This window comes from Heterocephalus glaber, unplaced genomic scaffold (genome assembly GCF_053883595.1).
Source record: "Heterocephalus glaber isolate CG9 unplaced genomic scaffold, H.glaber_assembly_v1.0 deba00001504, whole genome shotgun sequence".
Taxonomy (NCBI): Eukaryota; Metazoa; Chordata; class Mammalia; order Rodentia; family Bathyergidae; genus Heterocephalus; species Heterocephalus glaber.
In genome coordinates, this window is record NW_028258324.1 from 48262326 (window position 1) to 48279220 (window position 16895).

A 16895-nucleotide genomic window follows, 5' to 3' on the forward strand; every position below is an offset into this window, starting at 1 on the left:
TAGCAGCATGAGGGAAGATTTAAAAATTCCAGATTCCCAAGCAACATTCTGGGCCAAATAAATTAGAAGCTCTGGGGATGGCACCCGGATCATTAAGTTGTCAAGCTTTTGTGTGACTCTAATGTGCTTGTCAAATGTAATGTCCATACAAATCACCCAGGAAGTTTTTGAAGAGAAGATTCTGACTCAGTAGAGACCCAAATCCTGCATTTCTAGCAACTTCTCATTAGAAGCTGAAGCTGTTGGCCCATAGACTATTCTTCGAGTATTGAGGCATTACAGCAATTTAAGGAATGGAGAAGAATAGGGGACAGGGTAATGATGTGGTCTAAGTTAGGGAGGCCCACTCAGAGTAATCTATGTGCTATACCCTAAATGCTATACCTACTTGAGGCCTGCTGCTTGAGAAGGCTACAGGTTTACTAACAACAACAACAACAACAACAACAATAACCTACACCTTTAATTGGGTGATAACTACAGGCAGTGTCTCCACACATCATCCCATTTAAGACTCAGAGCACCCCTATGGAGGAGTGTAGCCAGTGCTGTTGATGCCCACCCTGTATCCCCTTTGTCCACTTCCAAGTTCCCATGAAACCATGGTGGACAATCTCATACAGGCTGCCTACCTTCAACGCCAGAGTCCTTCTGCTCCTCTTCCTGAGGGCTTTCTCCAACACTACAGGGATATGCTCAGCCCATGCAGATAAACCCATGCTCAGCCTATGCACTGTAATATCATGGCTTATTTTTGATATACTGTTGAAATACAAGAACGTTCATAGCTGTTTTATTAATAATAGTCCCAAGTGGGAAATAACCCAAACATACATCAGCAGGAGAAAGAATGAATACAGTTTATTCATACCACAGAGCAAGAGGAGGAGGAGGAAGGGGAAGAGGAGGAGGAGAAGGAGGAGGCAGACAAGAAGAAGGAGGAGGAGAAGGAGAAGGAGAAGAAGAAGGAGGAGGAGGAGAAAGAAGAAGAAGGAGAAGGAGGAGGAGGAGGAGGAAGAAGAAGAAGAGGAGGAGGAGGAGGAGGAAGAGGAAGAGGAGGAGGAAGAGGAAGAGGAAGAAGAGGAAGAAGGAGGAGGAGGAAGAAGAAGAAGGAGGGGGAGGAGGAAGAGGAAGAAGAGAAGAAATAATAGGAGGAGAAGGAGGAGGAGAAGAGAAGAAAGAAGAGGAGGAGGAGAAGGAGAAAGAGGAGGAGGAGAAGAAAGGGAAGGAAAAAAGAAAGAGGAAGAGGAGGAAAAGGAGGAAGAGAAGCAGAAGGAGGGAGGAAGGAGGGGGGAAAAGAAGGCCTGCCCTGCTCCATGCAACAGCATGGATGAATTTCATTGATATGATCTGAAGCAAAAGAAACCAAATAATGTATGAAGTATAAAACTAATCAATGGTGATAAAAGTTACAATAGTGGTTATCTGGGAGGAGGAGTGTGATGGGGAATAGAGCACCTACAATAGTGCTGGAAATGACCCAAACTTCCCCCGGCCAGTGACTTCATGGTATACACATAGGTTAGTATTCACCAGGAAGTACTTTTAACATTTGTGTGTTTCATGCAGCTCACTGTATGTACTTCAAATATGAAAAAAAAGTGGAGTAAAAGGAATCCTTCTACATTATTGGTAACTACGCAAATTAGTGCAGCCACTAGAAAGAATAACCATATGGAATTTCCTCAAAAGCTAAAAATAGACTTACATAGCATCTAACAATACTATTTCTTATACTTGAAGGAAATGAAGTCAGCATATAAAAGAGATGCCTACATACTCATGTTTGTTGTGTCACTATTCATGATAGACAAGATATGGAATCAGCCTAGGTGCTTTTCAACAGAAAATAAATAAAAAGATGCTATATACACACAATGGGGTTTTATTCAGCCATAAAAAAATGAATTCATGTCATTTTCAGGAAAATGTTAAGTAAAATTAGCCAGATGAAAACATACATACTGCATGTTTTCTCTCATATTTGGAATCAAACCAACACAAAAAAGATGACCTGCAAAGATAGCACAAATGAGGAGGTGGGAAGGAACTAGAAAGAGGAAAAGAGAGGGGAGGACAAGAGAAGAGACTAAGGAGGGTAGATATGATCAGAGCACTATATATACATACATGGAAATGTCGCAATGAATCCAATTAATTTGTATGATTAATATGATTGAATAATTATAATTTAAAACACTATGGTGGTTCTCAATAAACTTATCTAAATTATGCTCCCAGTCACAGCTGTGCCAGATGTGCCATTTTTACTGGGTCTGATTAGCACATCTTCTGAATTTGGGTGCAGCTATTGGTTGGTGAATACATTCCTATTCAATTGCCAACAGGGTAGTGGATGAAAAGTGGCTTTGATTTGCTCAAGGACTGTAGACACTTCACTTTCTTGTCCTGGCCTCCTGGATACAATATAGTCCAAAAGAGTGATTTATTTTTATATTGGCAGAATATCATTGCATTGCACTATATTAATCATAAGTTAACCAAATATGGTTAACAGAAAATGACAAGTTCTCTAGATGTCGTGGTAAGACACATATGTTCCAAGAGGGTATGAAAAAGCCCATACTAAGATCCAGGATCTTGCCACAGCTGTGAACTTTTTAAGTGCAGTGGTCTGGGACATGCTAGGACATTCCTTGTAAGAAAAGGGTAAATTACTGCGCTTTCATGAAGAAAGGCTTCATCAACTCCCTTCAGAGTTCCTCTCACCAGCAGTAGTGTCCCACCTCCTCAGAAGTCTGGATCCCACCTTTGTGGGTCCTCTCTTTCAAGCTTCCAATACATAACAATCCCATCTTTCAGCTGTTCCTCCAGCCCCACAGGTCCTTGCTGCTTTCTGTGGATACTGTCTTTATGTTACATCTGTGCTCCACACTCTTTCTGCCCTTTCAGTCCTCCATTGACTGTTTAGTCGATCTTTAAAGTAAATTCTCTCTTTTGAAGTAATCGCTGTATGTGGTTTCTTCTTTCCTTCTTTCTTCCTATTGATTAAAGAGAATTGGTAGGAGATTAATTGCAAGGAATAAAAGATTGGTTTATACAACTGTGGTTTATGCAACGAAGAGATTGTTTTATGCAACTGAGAGCTCTAGCAAGAAAAGTCTGAAATCTATAGGACCACCCATCAGGAACAGCAGTCCAGAGCCCTGTGGGATGGGGGGAAGCTTCTATCTGGAAGCAGAATTTCTTTCCTGAAGAGAAGCCTCAGTACATCTTGTAAAACCATTCACCTGATTGAATAGAGCCTACTCCGATCATTCAGGACAATTTCCTTTCCTGAAAGCCAATTGGTATGAACTTTAATCGCATCTCTCTGAAATCCCACTTCCTCAGAGAGGCTCTCCTCATGCACTCTAACTAATATCTTACAAGAACATTGGTCTTCCTTCTGGGGCTTTCTACCACCTGAAATTATCTTCCACTATTTCCTTTTTTAGATGGGGGTGGGGGGGTCCTGCTATCTTGCCTAAGCTAATCTCAATCTACTGGGTTCAAATCATCCTCTTGCCTCTGGCTCCCAAGTAGCTGGGACTGCAGCCATATGCCGCCATGCCTGACTTGAAGTTATATTCTGCTTTTACTTGCCTATTGTCTATCTCCTTTCACTCTGCAGACAAGAGTTCAAATGTTGGTCTGGATTTTTGCTTTTGTTTTATTGTTGTTGTTGTTGTTGTTTTGCTGGTCCGATTTGACCACTACTGCATCCTTAGGCCTTAGAATGATGCTTGGGGCATTGCAGACCTTTGTTAAATAATTGATAATTAAAAAAAGATTGTAAGGGTTGTACATATTTTTAAAAGTTGGACATCACTTTAGACCACATCAGCAAATCATAGTAGAGATGACTAAGGTGTCAAATGAAAAGTATCATGTGTGTGTATATATATGGGAAAATTCCAAGTGCTTGGGTTTGGTGCACAAAGCCATGGCAGACATCCTGAAATAATTTCTAGGGCCAGTACCTGGATCTATAGTTTGGATCTTGAATAAACCCCAAAGGCTCATGTGTTAAAAGGAGATAGGAGAACCTTTGGGAGGTGAGGCCAACTGGAAGGAAGTTAGGTCACTGGGACATGCCTTTGAAGGGAATATTTGGACTCTGATCTCTCCTTTTCCTCCCTCTTTGCTTCCCATCCATGAGGAATTGAGCTGCTTGCTCTGCCATGTTCTCCTGCTGTTCATTGCCTACCACTGGCCCAAAAGCAATGGGGCCAACAGATTATGGAGTGAAACCTCCAAAATTGTGAACCAAAATAAACCTTTCCTCAGGTATTTTCAGGTATTTGTTACAATCACAGAAAGATGAGTGCATGGGCTGTCTATTAAATGGGCCTTTACCATCTTCAGAGCACTTTAACTCATTGACTCATATATTCCCTACCACATGTCCTGGCCTAGCTCCTTCCACAGTAAAATTAGAAGTTTGGCCTAGAATGTTCAGTTAGTATCTCTGTCTCTGATCCCTCCAAACTTTTCTTCCTAACTACTCATCTCTGGAAAGATTAAGCAAGGGGAAAAAATTTACATAGTCGCCATGAGGTTAAATGGCTTTGGTACCACCCATGAAGGGCGTTAAATTGGCAGCTCCTTGGCTTATGTCTCTCTGTCTCAATCAGTATAGGTTGTCAGTGTGCCCCATGCTTACCTAGAGGCAGGTGTTATGCCTTTAATCTAGATGTTCCCTCAAATCCTCATACTGTCATAGGTGGGGCTTTTCAGAGGGGCCTGGATCTAGAGTGTGTGATGCTGGGATTAAGGGTGTGTGATTACTAAATTAATCCACCCATTGGTTTGGCATAGTTCTAGTTGTAGACAATGGGAAGGCCCACCTTGGGTGTGGGGCAACCTTGCTATGTGGAAGTAGCCTGGGTAGGATATAAGGGACAGAAAGAGGGCTGCTGTCTTTGCTTGATGCTTTTGCTGCCTTGTGCCTGCCATGAACTATTTCTCCTCTGCCATGCCACCCTGCCTTGGAGCTAGCCAACTATGAACTAAAACCTTTACCAACTGTGAGGCAAAGTAAACCTTTTCTTCTTTAAATTCTTGTGTCTAGTATTTTGTCTCAGCAATGAGAAAAGTGCCCAAGGTAGCAGGTTTCCCATAGGAAGCTGTTAGTGATCCCTTATGTGCTTATTTTAGCATAAGATGAGTCTCTCTTTGAGGCTCTCAAATACATTGGACTCCCCAAAATAAAAGAAATGAGTAGCCACAGTAAAAATTATGTTGTACTAACCTGCTTCTGTTTAACTGAGGCAATTATGCAAATCCAGGTGGGATCTTCAGTTAATAATTTGTTTCTCTGGCTGACATCATAGGAGAAACACTGCATCAGTGACTTTCCCCTCTGACTCTCAGTGCTCATATATGACCTACTTTGAATGTCAATGGGTGGACATACACTGAATGGCACGTTTGCTTCAACCAACTAAAAATGCAGGGATAAGTTTACATGTTTTTAATTTTTTTCTAAAGAAAAATGAATATTGGGCTACACATAGTATCTCTATTATTTGACCTGCATCAATGTCTTTGTTTGTGAAATACCCAAGTGCCACTGACTAGCAAAAACAAAAAATATAATTACCACTTTTGCTTTTTCATACAGTATCATTCCAGACCTATTAAAATGACCGTTTTCTATTTGTTAAAAAAAAAACATTACTTTTAGAAACCACTTCTGTTGTCAACTCTGTCATAGGTCTTCTGACCTATGAAAGTATCAAAGATGATGCGTCTCTCTTTTTATATCTCTTTTTGACTTCTAAAGAAGAGGCCAAATATCTCACAAATATATACAGTATTTGAAAATACACTCTAGAAAATGAAATCAAGTGGAATAAATCATACTGTTTACAACAATGGAAAGAAGAGTTGAGGTTGTTTTAAGAAAACAATGCCACAACTTAAATGAAATTCAGAGCCTTGAGTATGATGGGTATCTTTTCCAAGTATCGGGAATCTATCATGATTTCACTTTTTGTGAAAGCATTTCTTAACTATTTGATAATTCTTATAATAGAACTCAGTGTGAGTACAAAGACAAAAGGCTTTAGAGGTTTTGTTAGCACAGGAAGATAATGTACATCTCTTGGGAAGCAGAGTTACTATGCCAAAAAAAAAAAAAAATCAACTCATGCAAACAATAGAGAAAAAAGAAACATCTACTGGGAAAACAAGATATCTGGAGGGAAAAAGGACATAATGGCCAACTTGTGGGGTAGCTAGCCCAAGAAGACTCCCACACTCCTTCCTTCTGCTGTTCTTGTCCTTTTCCACTGAATATGGTGACGGATAACCAGTAGGATGTGATGATCATGATTCATGACTCCTCAGTCTAGATCATGAAAGACCTTCTGCTTGGCTCGCTCTTGGACCACTGTTGCCTTGTTGTCTTTCAAGCAGTACTGTGGTGCAGTATAAGAATTTTCACTGAAGCATGTTTGTGGTGGTGGGTAGCTAGAGATAAAGGTGTCAGTTTTTGATAACACTGAACACAATGATTTAATCTAAGAGGTTAGACTTGTATACTTCAGTATGGTTGGATTTTAAAATAGTACTTTGTCAGAAACAGCATGCAACATATTCATGTAAATAAAAATTTACAAAACAACAAATACATGTTTTTCAAAAACATTTAAATGAAAAGATATGCATAAAAGTTCACTAAAGTGCTTATTTATGGCAAGGAGGAGAAGATGATTTGGGTATGAAGGTAAAAATAAAGTAAAAACTTTTTAAAGTAAATAAATTAAGCAAAAGAAGGGATCTTAATAAACCTTGAATTGAGGAATGGTATTAACTCAGTCCTTTGCATTAGAGGTCCAAAACTAAAAGAAAAAAAGGCTGGAAAAATAAATCCACATATTGGAAAGAGGGATATATGAAGGAGTGATAACGAAGGAGAAATGTAACATCCAATGACACCCCAGACCGGTTTCAAAACAAAGAGGAGTCTGTGTTCAGAATAGGGGTTGTTGTTCTCGCTGTAAAAACTTATAATTACTGGAGTGGGGAGAGGGAGATTGCAGCTACCCCCTCAAGAACTTCCTGATTTTGGCTTCCACCATGGGGTCACTGCATCTTTATCTATGAAATACATTGCATTAAGTTTCTTGTGAATGAAGAAAGGTTATGAAAAAAGCCTCAGAAAATAGTATGTCTTTATTTCCAAGGACTTCTTTTGTTGTTTCTCATAAGCCACCAAGTGTTTGCCTACTGAGTTATCTGGTATAATTCTAAACCAGCCCTTTTGTCTATTGTTTAGAAAGTGAATAGCCAAATATCATGGGAAAAACTATTCAATTTTTATTTTCCATAATCTTTCAAATGAGATCCGACCTGACATTTACTTCCATTATCACAACTTTATTTAAAAAATAAATGATTGAGACTTTATAAATACCAAAGAAAGAGTTAGCAACCCATTTCTTATTGCAGCAGTCTAATATAAAAATACCTTTTATTTTGGGGGTTCTTCTCCAAGTTTTATGGATTGTCCCGATGAGCCTCACGTATCATAAGCACAGGAAGCCATGGAGAAAGAGAGTAGAGAGAGCAACATTTCAATTCAATTTTTGCATGCCCTGAACAATATGTTCAGCATTGGGATAAGCTCAGTAGGGAGTATGAAAAATGTTAGAAAATCCTCCAGGTAAACTATACATTTCTAGAGTACAGGAATTACTAACTCTTGAATTTCCTCCCAGCTTTATGGAGGTATAATTGACAAATAAAAACTTTATATATTCAAGCTATGCAGTGTGATGATTTGATATACACATACATTGTTGAATTATTATCAACAAACTAATTAACACATACATCATTTCATAGTTATTTTTGTGTGTGTGACAAGAACATTTCAGATCTATGCTCTTACTAAATTTCACATACATAATACAGTATTATTAACTATAGTCACCACATTGTACATTAGATCTCAAATCTTACTCATCTTACAATGAAAGATTTTACTCTTTGACAAACATTTCTCCATTTCTTCCATACTCAGGTCCAGGTAAACACTTTTCTAATCTCTGCTTCTATGAGTTAAACATTTTTAGATTTCAGATATAAATATCATAAGATAATGCAGTATTTGTCTTTCAGTGTCTGGCTTATTTCACTAAGCATAATATTCTCCAGGATTATTGGCAGAATTTTATTCGTTATTATGGCAGAATAATATTCCATTGTGTGTGTATGGGTTATGGTTTACATCTAGATGTCTCCCCAAAACCTCACCCCATCACAGGTGAGGCTTTGGGGAGGTGATTGGATCATTGGGAGATTAATCCACTCATGAGCTTATAGCTAAATGTGCTGCTGGCAGGTGAAGCCTGGTCAGAGGAGGTGGGCCACTGGGGGTGTGACCTGGAAGGATCTCTCTGTCCCTCCTCCCTTGATCTATCTCTGCTTCCTGTCTGCCATGTCAAGAGCAACCCTCCTTTGACTTGCCCCCCTGCCATGCTGCCCTGCCTTGGAGCCAGACGACTATGGATTGAAAACTGCAAACTGTGAGCTGAAATAAACCTTTCCTCCTTTAAGTTGTGGGTGTTGGGTATTGTGTCTCAGCAACAAGAAAGTGTGTTTGTGTGTGTGTGTGTGTATGTGTGTGTCTGTATAGATGGTTAATCTTAACTGATTTGAGAGATGCCAGAAAGATCAGTAAACCATATTTTTGAATGTGTCTGGGTGGGTCATGAAGGTGTGAACTTGGGTATAATGTCTGGTCCCTGGCCCCTTCCTCTCTGCTTCTTCCCCTGCTCTCTGCTTCCTGGATGCCATGAGCTGCACAGCTCTCCTCTGCCATATCCTTCCACCATGATGTTTCTGCCTTAGAGCCAAATGGCCATGCACTGAAACCCTTGGACTGAAAACCGTGGACTGAAATCATAGACTGAAACTTCGGAAATCATGATCCAAATATACCTCTCCAAAGTGTACATGGACACTGGGTGTTTCTGTCCCAGCAGTGGGAAAGCTGATCACACACAGACACACACATACACACACACGCACGCACACATGTGTATGTATATACATATATATGATATACCACATTTGTTTTAATCCTCTGTTAATGTATACTTAGGTTGCTTTCATATTTCAGCTATTTTTGAGTAATGTTGTAATAAACACAGAAGTATAAATATCTGTTTGGCATACTGATTTCATTTCCTTGTATATAAAGTATACCCAGAAGTGGGATTGCTAGATTATATGGTAGTTCTTTAATTTTTTGAGGAACCACCATGCTTTCCATAATGGCTGAACTATTATCATAAATTAAAGGCTGGCTCTACCCAGTGCTGTCGATGCCCAGCTACATAAACCTTCATTCACCTGTGCCCACAGAGGGCAATTTCCCTTGTGTTGGCAGGTTTGCCTTTGATAGACTCCACTCTGCTTCTCTATCCCTTCTTTCTGAACCAGGTATGCAAGGAAACTTCAGAAATGATGGGGATTTAACACTTCACTTGTATGGTCTTCAACCCCCCAGAGATCCCATGGTGTTGAATCCTGTTGCCATTACTGATAACTTGCTGTGTTTTTTGTTTGGTTGTTTTGGTTTGGTTTGGTTTTCTGCAGTATTGAGGATTGAACTCAGGGCCTTCACGCCATACTACATCCCTGGCCTTTTTAATTTTTATTTGAGACAAGTACTAATAAGTTATTAAATTGAATGGGCTGGGCTGGAACTTGTGATCCTCCCTCCTCAACCTCCCAAGGGCTGGAATTACAGACATGCACCACCACACCTGGCTTGATAACTTGTTCTTTTTTTTTTTTCTTTTTAAATAAATGACTACCTTACTCATCTTTGGAAATCTTGACAAAGAGAAGGGTGAGAGGAGGCTTGATCCAGTGTCTAAATGCCTCTGAGTGAGTCTGTATCAGCGCATGAACTCCAGCTGTACCTGTCCATCAGTTGGGCACAGTAATTTCCTGAGTAGGAGTCAGCCTCACCCTCAGGGAAGCATCCTACCTCAGAAAGGAATGAATGGAGGCTCTCCAGGTTGTTCTATTTCTAAGGCCCTCAGCACAGTCAATAAATAGATTAGATTCTGAACCAGGCTTGGAAGGAGAGGTTATATATACAAAGGGCAAGATTAGCTGCCCAGGGATCCAAAGATTCCCAGGTATTCTCCTGCTCTTCTCCAACATGGAAGTAAATATATAGACCTTAAACTCAGAAACAGGGGTTTTGAATCAGAGGAGTCCTCCCCTTAGAGTTGCTAATTAAATCTCATATTAAAAGCAAACAAGGCCCAGCTCCAGCCCCTACTAGCACCTACAAAATCCTACAGGATGAGTTGAAGGGCTAATCTGCCTGGGGTACACAGTACCTAGCCCTTCAGAATCCTGGAAAATTGGGATGACTGATGGTGGTTTCTTCACTGAATAGTGGGAGGCTGGGACCCCACTATCAGGAAGTGACTCTTCTCCAGAAATAATCTCCATAGGCCCCAGTGGTTGCCACACACATCCAGGCCCCAGGTATGAAGGCACTGGGGAAGCTGGGTCCAAGTGGTGAAATCATCATCCTTTTCTGTTTCAGTGAAAGCCATGTAGATGTGGCCCTCAGTATCCAGCAGAAAGGAATCTTCACAAGGGGACTTGGTGTGGTCCAGAACTTTGGCTTTCCTGAGTAGCCTGTGAATATCTACTTCATAAACATCTCTCTTCAAACTGTCTACATTTTGGAGCTGGACACATGGAACTGGGTAGAACTTGTGCTTCTTGAAGTAGGTTCAATGGAAATAGGTGGAAATAGTCACTTATGTTGAGGTCCACAATGTCAAAGAGATAGGACTGGGAGACATGTGGGATGATGCACTCTTGGCTCAGATGTTATTTGAGCAACAGTATCCATATATCCTAGTCCCAGAGCTTTTCAGGTGTGGGCCACTTTGGCTCAAGATCCTCCTTGGGTAAGGATTTTCTAAGCACCCAGCCCAGCCCAGACTTGGTCTTTACATAGTACTATAGTGCTTGGTCTTCAACCGCATGTTCACATTGCTGGTCATTCCAGGAAGAGATGCAGTACAGGCTGTCATCCTCCTTCAGCAGGAGAATGGATTGGCTCAGGAAGCTGGAAAAAAAACCACAGCAGTTCCCAGGTCCTCTTACAGAACCACAGTAAATTTGGCATTTGAAAACAGATTGAAAGAGGCAGTAAGACTGACTTTGTAGTGTTCAGACATGCAAGCTTTCTTCATGCTGTAGGCTGGATGCCCCCAGACCAAATAATGCCACCATGTCCACTGATTTCTTATAGTAACCATCAATGAAAACTTATTATCTGTAGAGGCACCCCCTGAGCTGAGAGCAGAAAGTGCAGCATACTGTATGGGTAATTGGGTTGATTTGTTGCAATGAGAGCTACAGATACAGTGAGGACCTTATTGTCTGGGAGTGGATCAGGACTGAACTTGATGGGTGTGAGTATTTTGTAGCTGCATACATTCCTTTAGCCCTTGACTTTGCTGCAGAAATACCAGCAGCAGCAGTTCAGCTCTATGTCTGCTTCTTCAACCAAGATCAGGGGCACATATGTCTTTGGCAGAATTGGGTCTCCCTTGGAGGATAAGAGAGGCAACTTACAATGTTTCCTCCCAAGGACAGGACATTCTTTCCATCCAAGGAAGGCCCAGGTATCCCTCCAGCCCAGGGCAGCACTGGCCTAGCTGTCCAACTTCCTCAACAGAATCTTGGCCACCAAGTCTTTGAGGTAGAAGAAGCCCTCATCCTTGACAGTACAGATGAGCACTTGGCTGGGACCCGTCATGTTGAGGAATAGCACCATGGCCAAAACCTCATGAGCTGGGTATGTGCCAAATACGTGCTTTGCCATCACATGGCCTGTGGGATGGTTGAGGACAGTAACATGGATACCTTGGTTCTGGTCCCTGGCCTCATCCTCCAGCACTATGGTTCCTACTGGCATGGCCAGTCCTTGTTTGGCTTTACTCATTCTCTCTCCCATGTGCTTCTATGGATTGAATTCTAATAAAACTACCTTCACTCAAGTTATTGTTTTAGGATTTGCTTTGGAGGCACCCAAATAAAACACTAGACACAGATAATTAAATTCCAAAGTGGTTAAAACCCAACTTTTTTCTTCAATAGCCCACAATGTTTTCCTCCCTCCAGTTCTTTCACTCCTTTCCAACTCTATAGTAACAGAACAAGATATAAAACTCATGCAGTAGGCACAGAATCTCACTTGCCCAACATCTTGCTGGTTGCTCTAATGCCTGAGAAGCTGGCTGAGAATGACTTTTCATGGTTCACAACCCCTGTGTGTTTTTTTTTCTTTCCATAGTCAGTTCAGATTTGGTCTTTCTAGCTCAAACAATGCTACAATACAATCACATCTATTCTTTAATTTTTATTTATTTATTTTTTTGGTACTGGGGATCAAACTTGGGTCCTTGTGCTTGCGCAGCAGGCGGCGAAACCACTGAGCTAAATTCCCAGCCCTATCACATCTATTCTTGCTCCCTCTTGGCAAGTACTCAACAATCTCCCCTACTGCCCTCCCCCCATTTTTTCCACATTTACTCATTTCCTCCACCAACTATCCATCATGTATCTGGTATGTATGGAATGTATTAGTTACTGGGGGTAATCTAATACATAATCCAGCTGTCATGCCTGCTCAGGGTTTACTTTAGCAGGCACTATACATGGTATGGGAATGCCATGAGAATACAGCTTTCTGGGAAGGTACCCAGAAAGCAATGACACTTGGGGAGGTTAAAGGCTTTTCAGCAGGAAAAAAAAGCCTTTGTGAAAGCCTAAGGCAAAGGAATGGACACGGAAAATTGAGTATTGCACATAGGAAGAGTGGCAGATGGGAGAGATTCAGCTGTAGGGCTAAGGAAGGGCCAGACTGTAAAGAACCTTGTAAAACCTTATTAGGACTGTGGCCTATAAACAATCTTTTAAAGGTACTTAAACTGGAAAAGAGGGAAGGTTTGCATAAAAAAAAATTGTCTCTGACTGCAACAAATGGATTTGGGAGGGAACAAACTTGACAATTAGACTGGTTAGTCCAGATAAGGTGATGGTGAATGAGGTGAAGTAGGAAGTGGCCTTTGGAAAAAAGATACGTGAAGGATGTGGGAGACATTTAGACAGTGGCATTGATTGATGATGGACTTGATGACTGATTAGAGGGAGAAAGTGAGAGAAAGGAGAAGTCAGGATGATGATTGTTTTGCAGTTGGCAGTTGGTGGATAGTGGGATTGTTGCCTAATATGGAGAAGAGCAAGAGGAGCATTTGGGAGCAACTATGTGGTGGCAGGAAGAGAACATAGATGATGGGTGTCATTTTTGATAGGCTATGTTGCTGAGTGGCACATGGACAAGAAAGTGGAGATATCTAATGCCCAGATATGTGTCTAGAGCTTAGGAGAGACCTCTGAGCTATAGGTGGGCACATAGATAGCAGTGAAGCCCCAAGAGTCATTGGGTTTTTCGTGGCATTGTGTAGAATGAAATGGGAGGATTAACTCAGAACCTAGAGGTGAAATGGAGAAAGGGGAATCTATAATGATTATAAAAATCTACCAGTGATCCGGAAAGCCAGGAAGCTTCATATATGTTTAGTGTAGTGATGGTGAATCTTTTAGAGCTTTCAGTGATACAGACAGCCCACTGTGGCATGCATGCCATAGGTTTGCCACCACTGGTCTAGTGTGTTAAAATACTGAATGTGTCTTTGTCGGAAGAAACAGTGAAGTACAAAAACAGTTAAACTAATAATCTGTTGCAAGAAGTCAGGAAAGCTCAAGAGGTGAGGGCTGAAGTGTTTTTTCAGTTTTTTTGTGTTTTTATTTTTCTTGATTTGGGTGCTGATTGTATGTGTTGACGAATCTTGTGAAAATTATCAAGCTATATATTTATAATATATGCTCTTTCTATAAGTATGTTGTATGTTAATAAGAAGTGTAAAAAACATAACTAGGTTAGTCCAGGTGGAGTGTCTAGGAGCCAGAGGACAAAAGGTCACGGAGGAATTAGAATGTGCAAAAGTAAAACTGGGAGACTTCAAAGAAGCTTGATTCTAACAATGATCTACTGCTGTGCCACAAACCATTCCAAAACTTGGTGGCTTAAGAAAATGACAATTGTATTTGCTCGTATTCCGAGGGTCAGCAAGTTTACTTGGCAGTTTGACTAGACCTGGATGACTCAGTGTGGGCTCGCTCCCATGTCTGACAATTGGTGCTGGCCACTGTCTGCTCCTCTCTCTAGATGGCCTCTCATCCTCACACGATAGTGGGATTCTAAGAGGGTAGGGGTAAAAGTTGCAGTTCTCTTGGGGCCCAGGTTTCGAAGTTGTATGTCACTGCTGCCATATTCCACTGATTAAAGCAAGTCACAAGCCCGGCTCCCATCAGGGAAAGGTGGAGACTGCAGTGACCTGGACAGCCCATGCCCATGTGAAAGGGAATAGGAATGTGAATCTGGAATAGGAATTGATGCTCCTAGATATTCTTCATAAAAGTCAGAAAATCAAAATTTTATGTAAAATCCACCAATTTTTATATTTGGCAACTAATTTACAATGCTAAACAACATTGTGTGGTCTGAGCGAATATGCTTATGTGCTAGATGCAGCCTGTGAGCTTCAAACTTACAAACTTTGCGCTGGGTAACAATGCTTAAAATAACAGAAACTCCCATTCTCCAAATAAAGGTATTTCACAAATTTATTCTGTCTCTTAGGCTTGTGAGGCATCAGTTTAGATTTTTGGCTAATTTCTCTGGTATGGGAAACCAACAATGGAAGGATAATAAGAATGTAGACAAAAACATCCAGTACAGTGGACCCTTGACTTATGACCTCTATCGGTTCCTGAGGGCTGGTTGTAACTCAAGTTGGTCAAAAGTCAATACATCTGAGATCTGGATGTTTACCTGGGCACATGCTATAGATAACAAGAGGCAGATGAATCTTCCATTAATCTAATTAACCCAAGTTGTTTGTATATCAGCCTGGTTGTAACTTGAGGGTCCACTGTATCTTCTCCCACGACACCATTATTTGTCCTTTCCTGCTTATAACCTCCATCTGTAAATTACTATCATTTGATTACTGCCTTGTTTTCTGCTGCTAGAAACAGAAACTACAGATTGGATAATTTATAAACAATAGAAATGAATTATTGACTCAGTTCTGGAGGCTGGGAAGTCCAAAACCACAATGCTGGCTTATGGTGAGTGACTGGCTGTAGCATAACATGGTGGAAGGGAAAGCAGACACACTGGCAGCAGGAAGAGAAAATCAGGCTGAATTCTTCCTTCCTATTAGGAGTCCATTCCTAACCCACTCCTGAGATAACAGAATTAATCCACTCATGCTGGCCGAGACCTGGTAACCCAACACCTCTTAAAGATCCAACCTCTTACAATGGAAATTAAATCAATATTGTTAACATTGTTACAATGGAAATTAAATGTCACCATAAGTTTAGGAAGGGACACTCAAACCATAGTGATCCTTTTTTGGAATTGTGAAATCTCAGCTAGGCTGTAGGCTCTGTGTGTGTGTGTGTGTGTGTGTGTGTGTGTGTGTGTGTGTGTGTGTGTGTGTGTGTGTGTGTGTGTGTGTGTGTGTGTGTTTATTGTCCTCATTCAAGATGCCCTAACTCACTTTCAGAGAGTAAATGAAAGGAAACTGCTGCAGCCAGCACTGATTTGGTAGAAAGCACCTGCTATATGCCAGGCATTACGCTTTTACTTAGGTTTCTCATGGCCTCGTTATCATGGGCTTGAAGACCTCAGAGAGGTTCATCTGCTCAGGAAGATCCCATTGCTGGCAGCTGGCAGGGCTGAGTTTTAGGCAAGATCAGCCAGTGAGCATCAGAGCATGTTTGGCTATCTGAGCTGCAGAGAGCGAGCTGTAGAGCTGTTTAAAGAACTCAAATGTGAAGTCTTTAGAGGAGGCTGTGTCTAACAAAGCCAGTAAGAGTAGCTGTTATTATTATTAGTTACCAATAGTGGTAATGTTCTTCCTTGGTTCCTACTCCAGTGTCCTCAGAGAACAGTGTTTATCATACTCTAGGATTTGCTGTTCGCTCCAGCATGGGAGAATTCCCACACTTGCATCCAGCTGCCTTATATGTCAGGTCATTTTGTGAATGGGAATCCTGTCCATTAGCTAAAATTCTAGCACCACAAAGGTGGGAAACCTGGACTGACATGTTCACTGATGTATCTCCAGCACTACAACAGGGCCTTGCTCACTATGTGCTTATTGAATGCCATATCAGTCTTTTAGAAGAAATTTGCTTGGTCACTGTGTCATTGCACTGCACCTGTGGGAGGAGCCCTGGGAGGTGGAGAACACTATTAATTTGTGTACAGGAGGATGCCAGAGGCATACAGTGGTGTCTCCATCTCAGTCACAGAGCACACTGGTTCCAAAAACCCCACATGCACAATGAGGGATCATTTTCAAAAAAAGGGAGACTGCTGATTTCACAATTTTAATTGCTCAGTTAATGAATGTTTATATTTTAAAAAAGAAAAGCAGCTAAAGGACCAGGTGTAGAAAGCAGTGATTGTGAAGCAAAGAAAGAATACATGTACCATTTCCAACACTTCACAGAAGGAAAACTCAGGGAAACAAAGCTTCTTGATTTCACAATTCTCGTTCTGAATATGAACACTCAGGCTTCTCCATCTTCATTTACATAACACTTTAGTTACAGACATTTCTAACCATTTGTGTTTATGAATGTTCAGCTGGAGAAGCTGACCACATCTTTCCAGTACCAGAAGCCATGTGATTTTCATTCCTGAAAGGACTTAGCTATGGTCTTGGTGTAAACAGATTGTAGAATTTTGGGCCCTGGGA

At 41.1% G+C, this 16895-nt stretch overlaps 1 pseudogene; it reads right to left on the bottom strand.

The window, feature by feature from the left end:
* Positions 1–9045: 9045 nt before the first annotated feature.
* Positions 9046–12353, bottom strand: LOC101698016 (protein O-linked-mannose beta-1,2-N-acetylglucosaminyltransferase 1 pseudogene; annotated as a pseudogene).
* Between the last annotated feature and the right edge of the window lie 4542 nt (positions 12354–16895).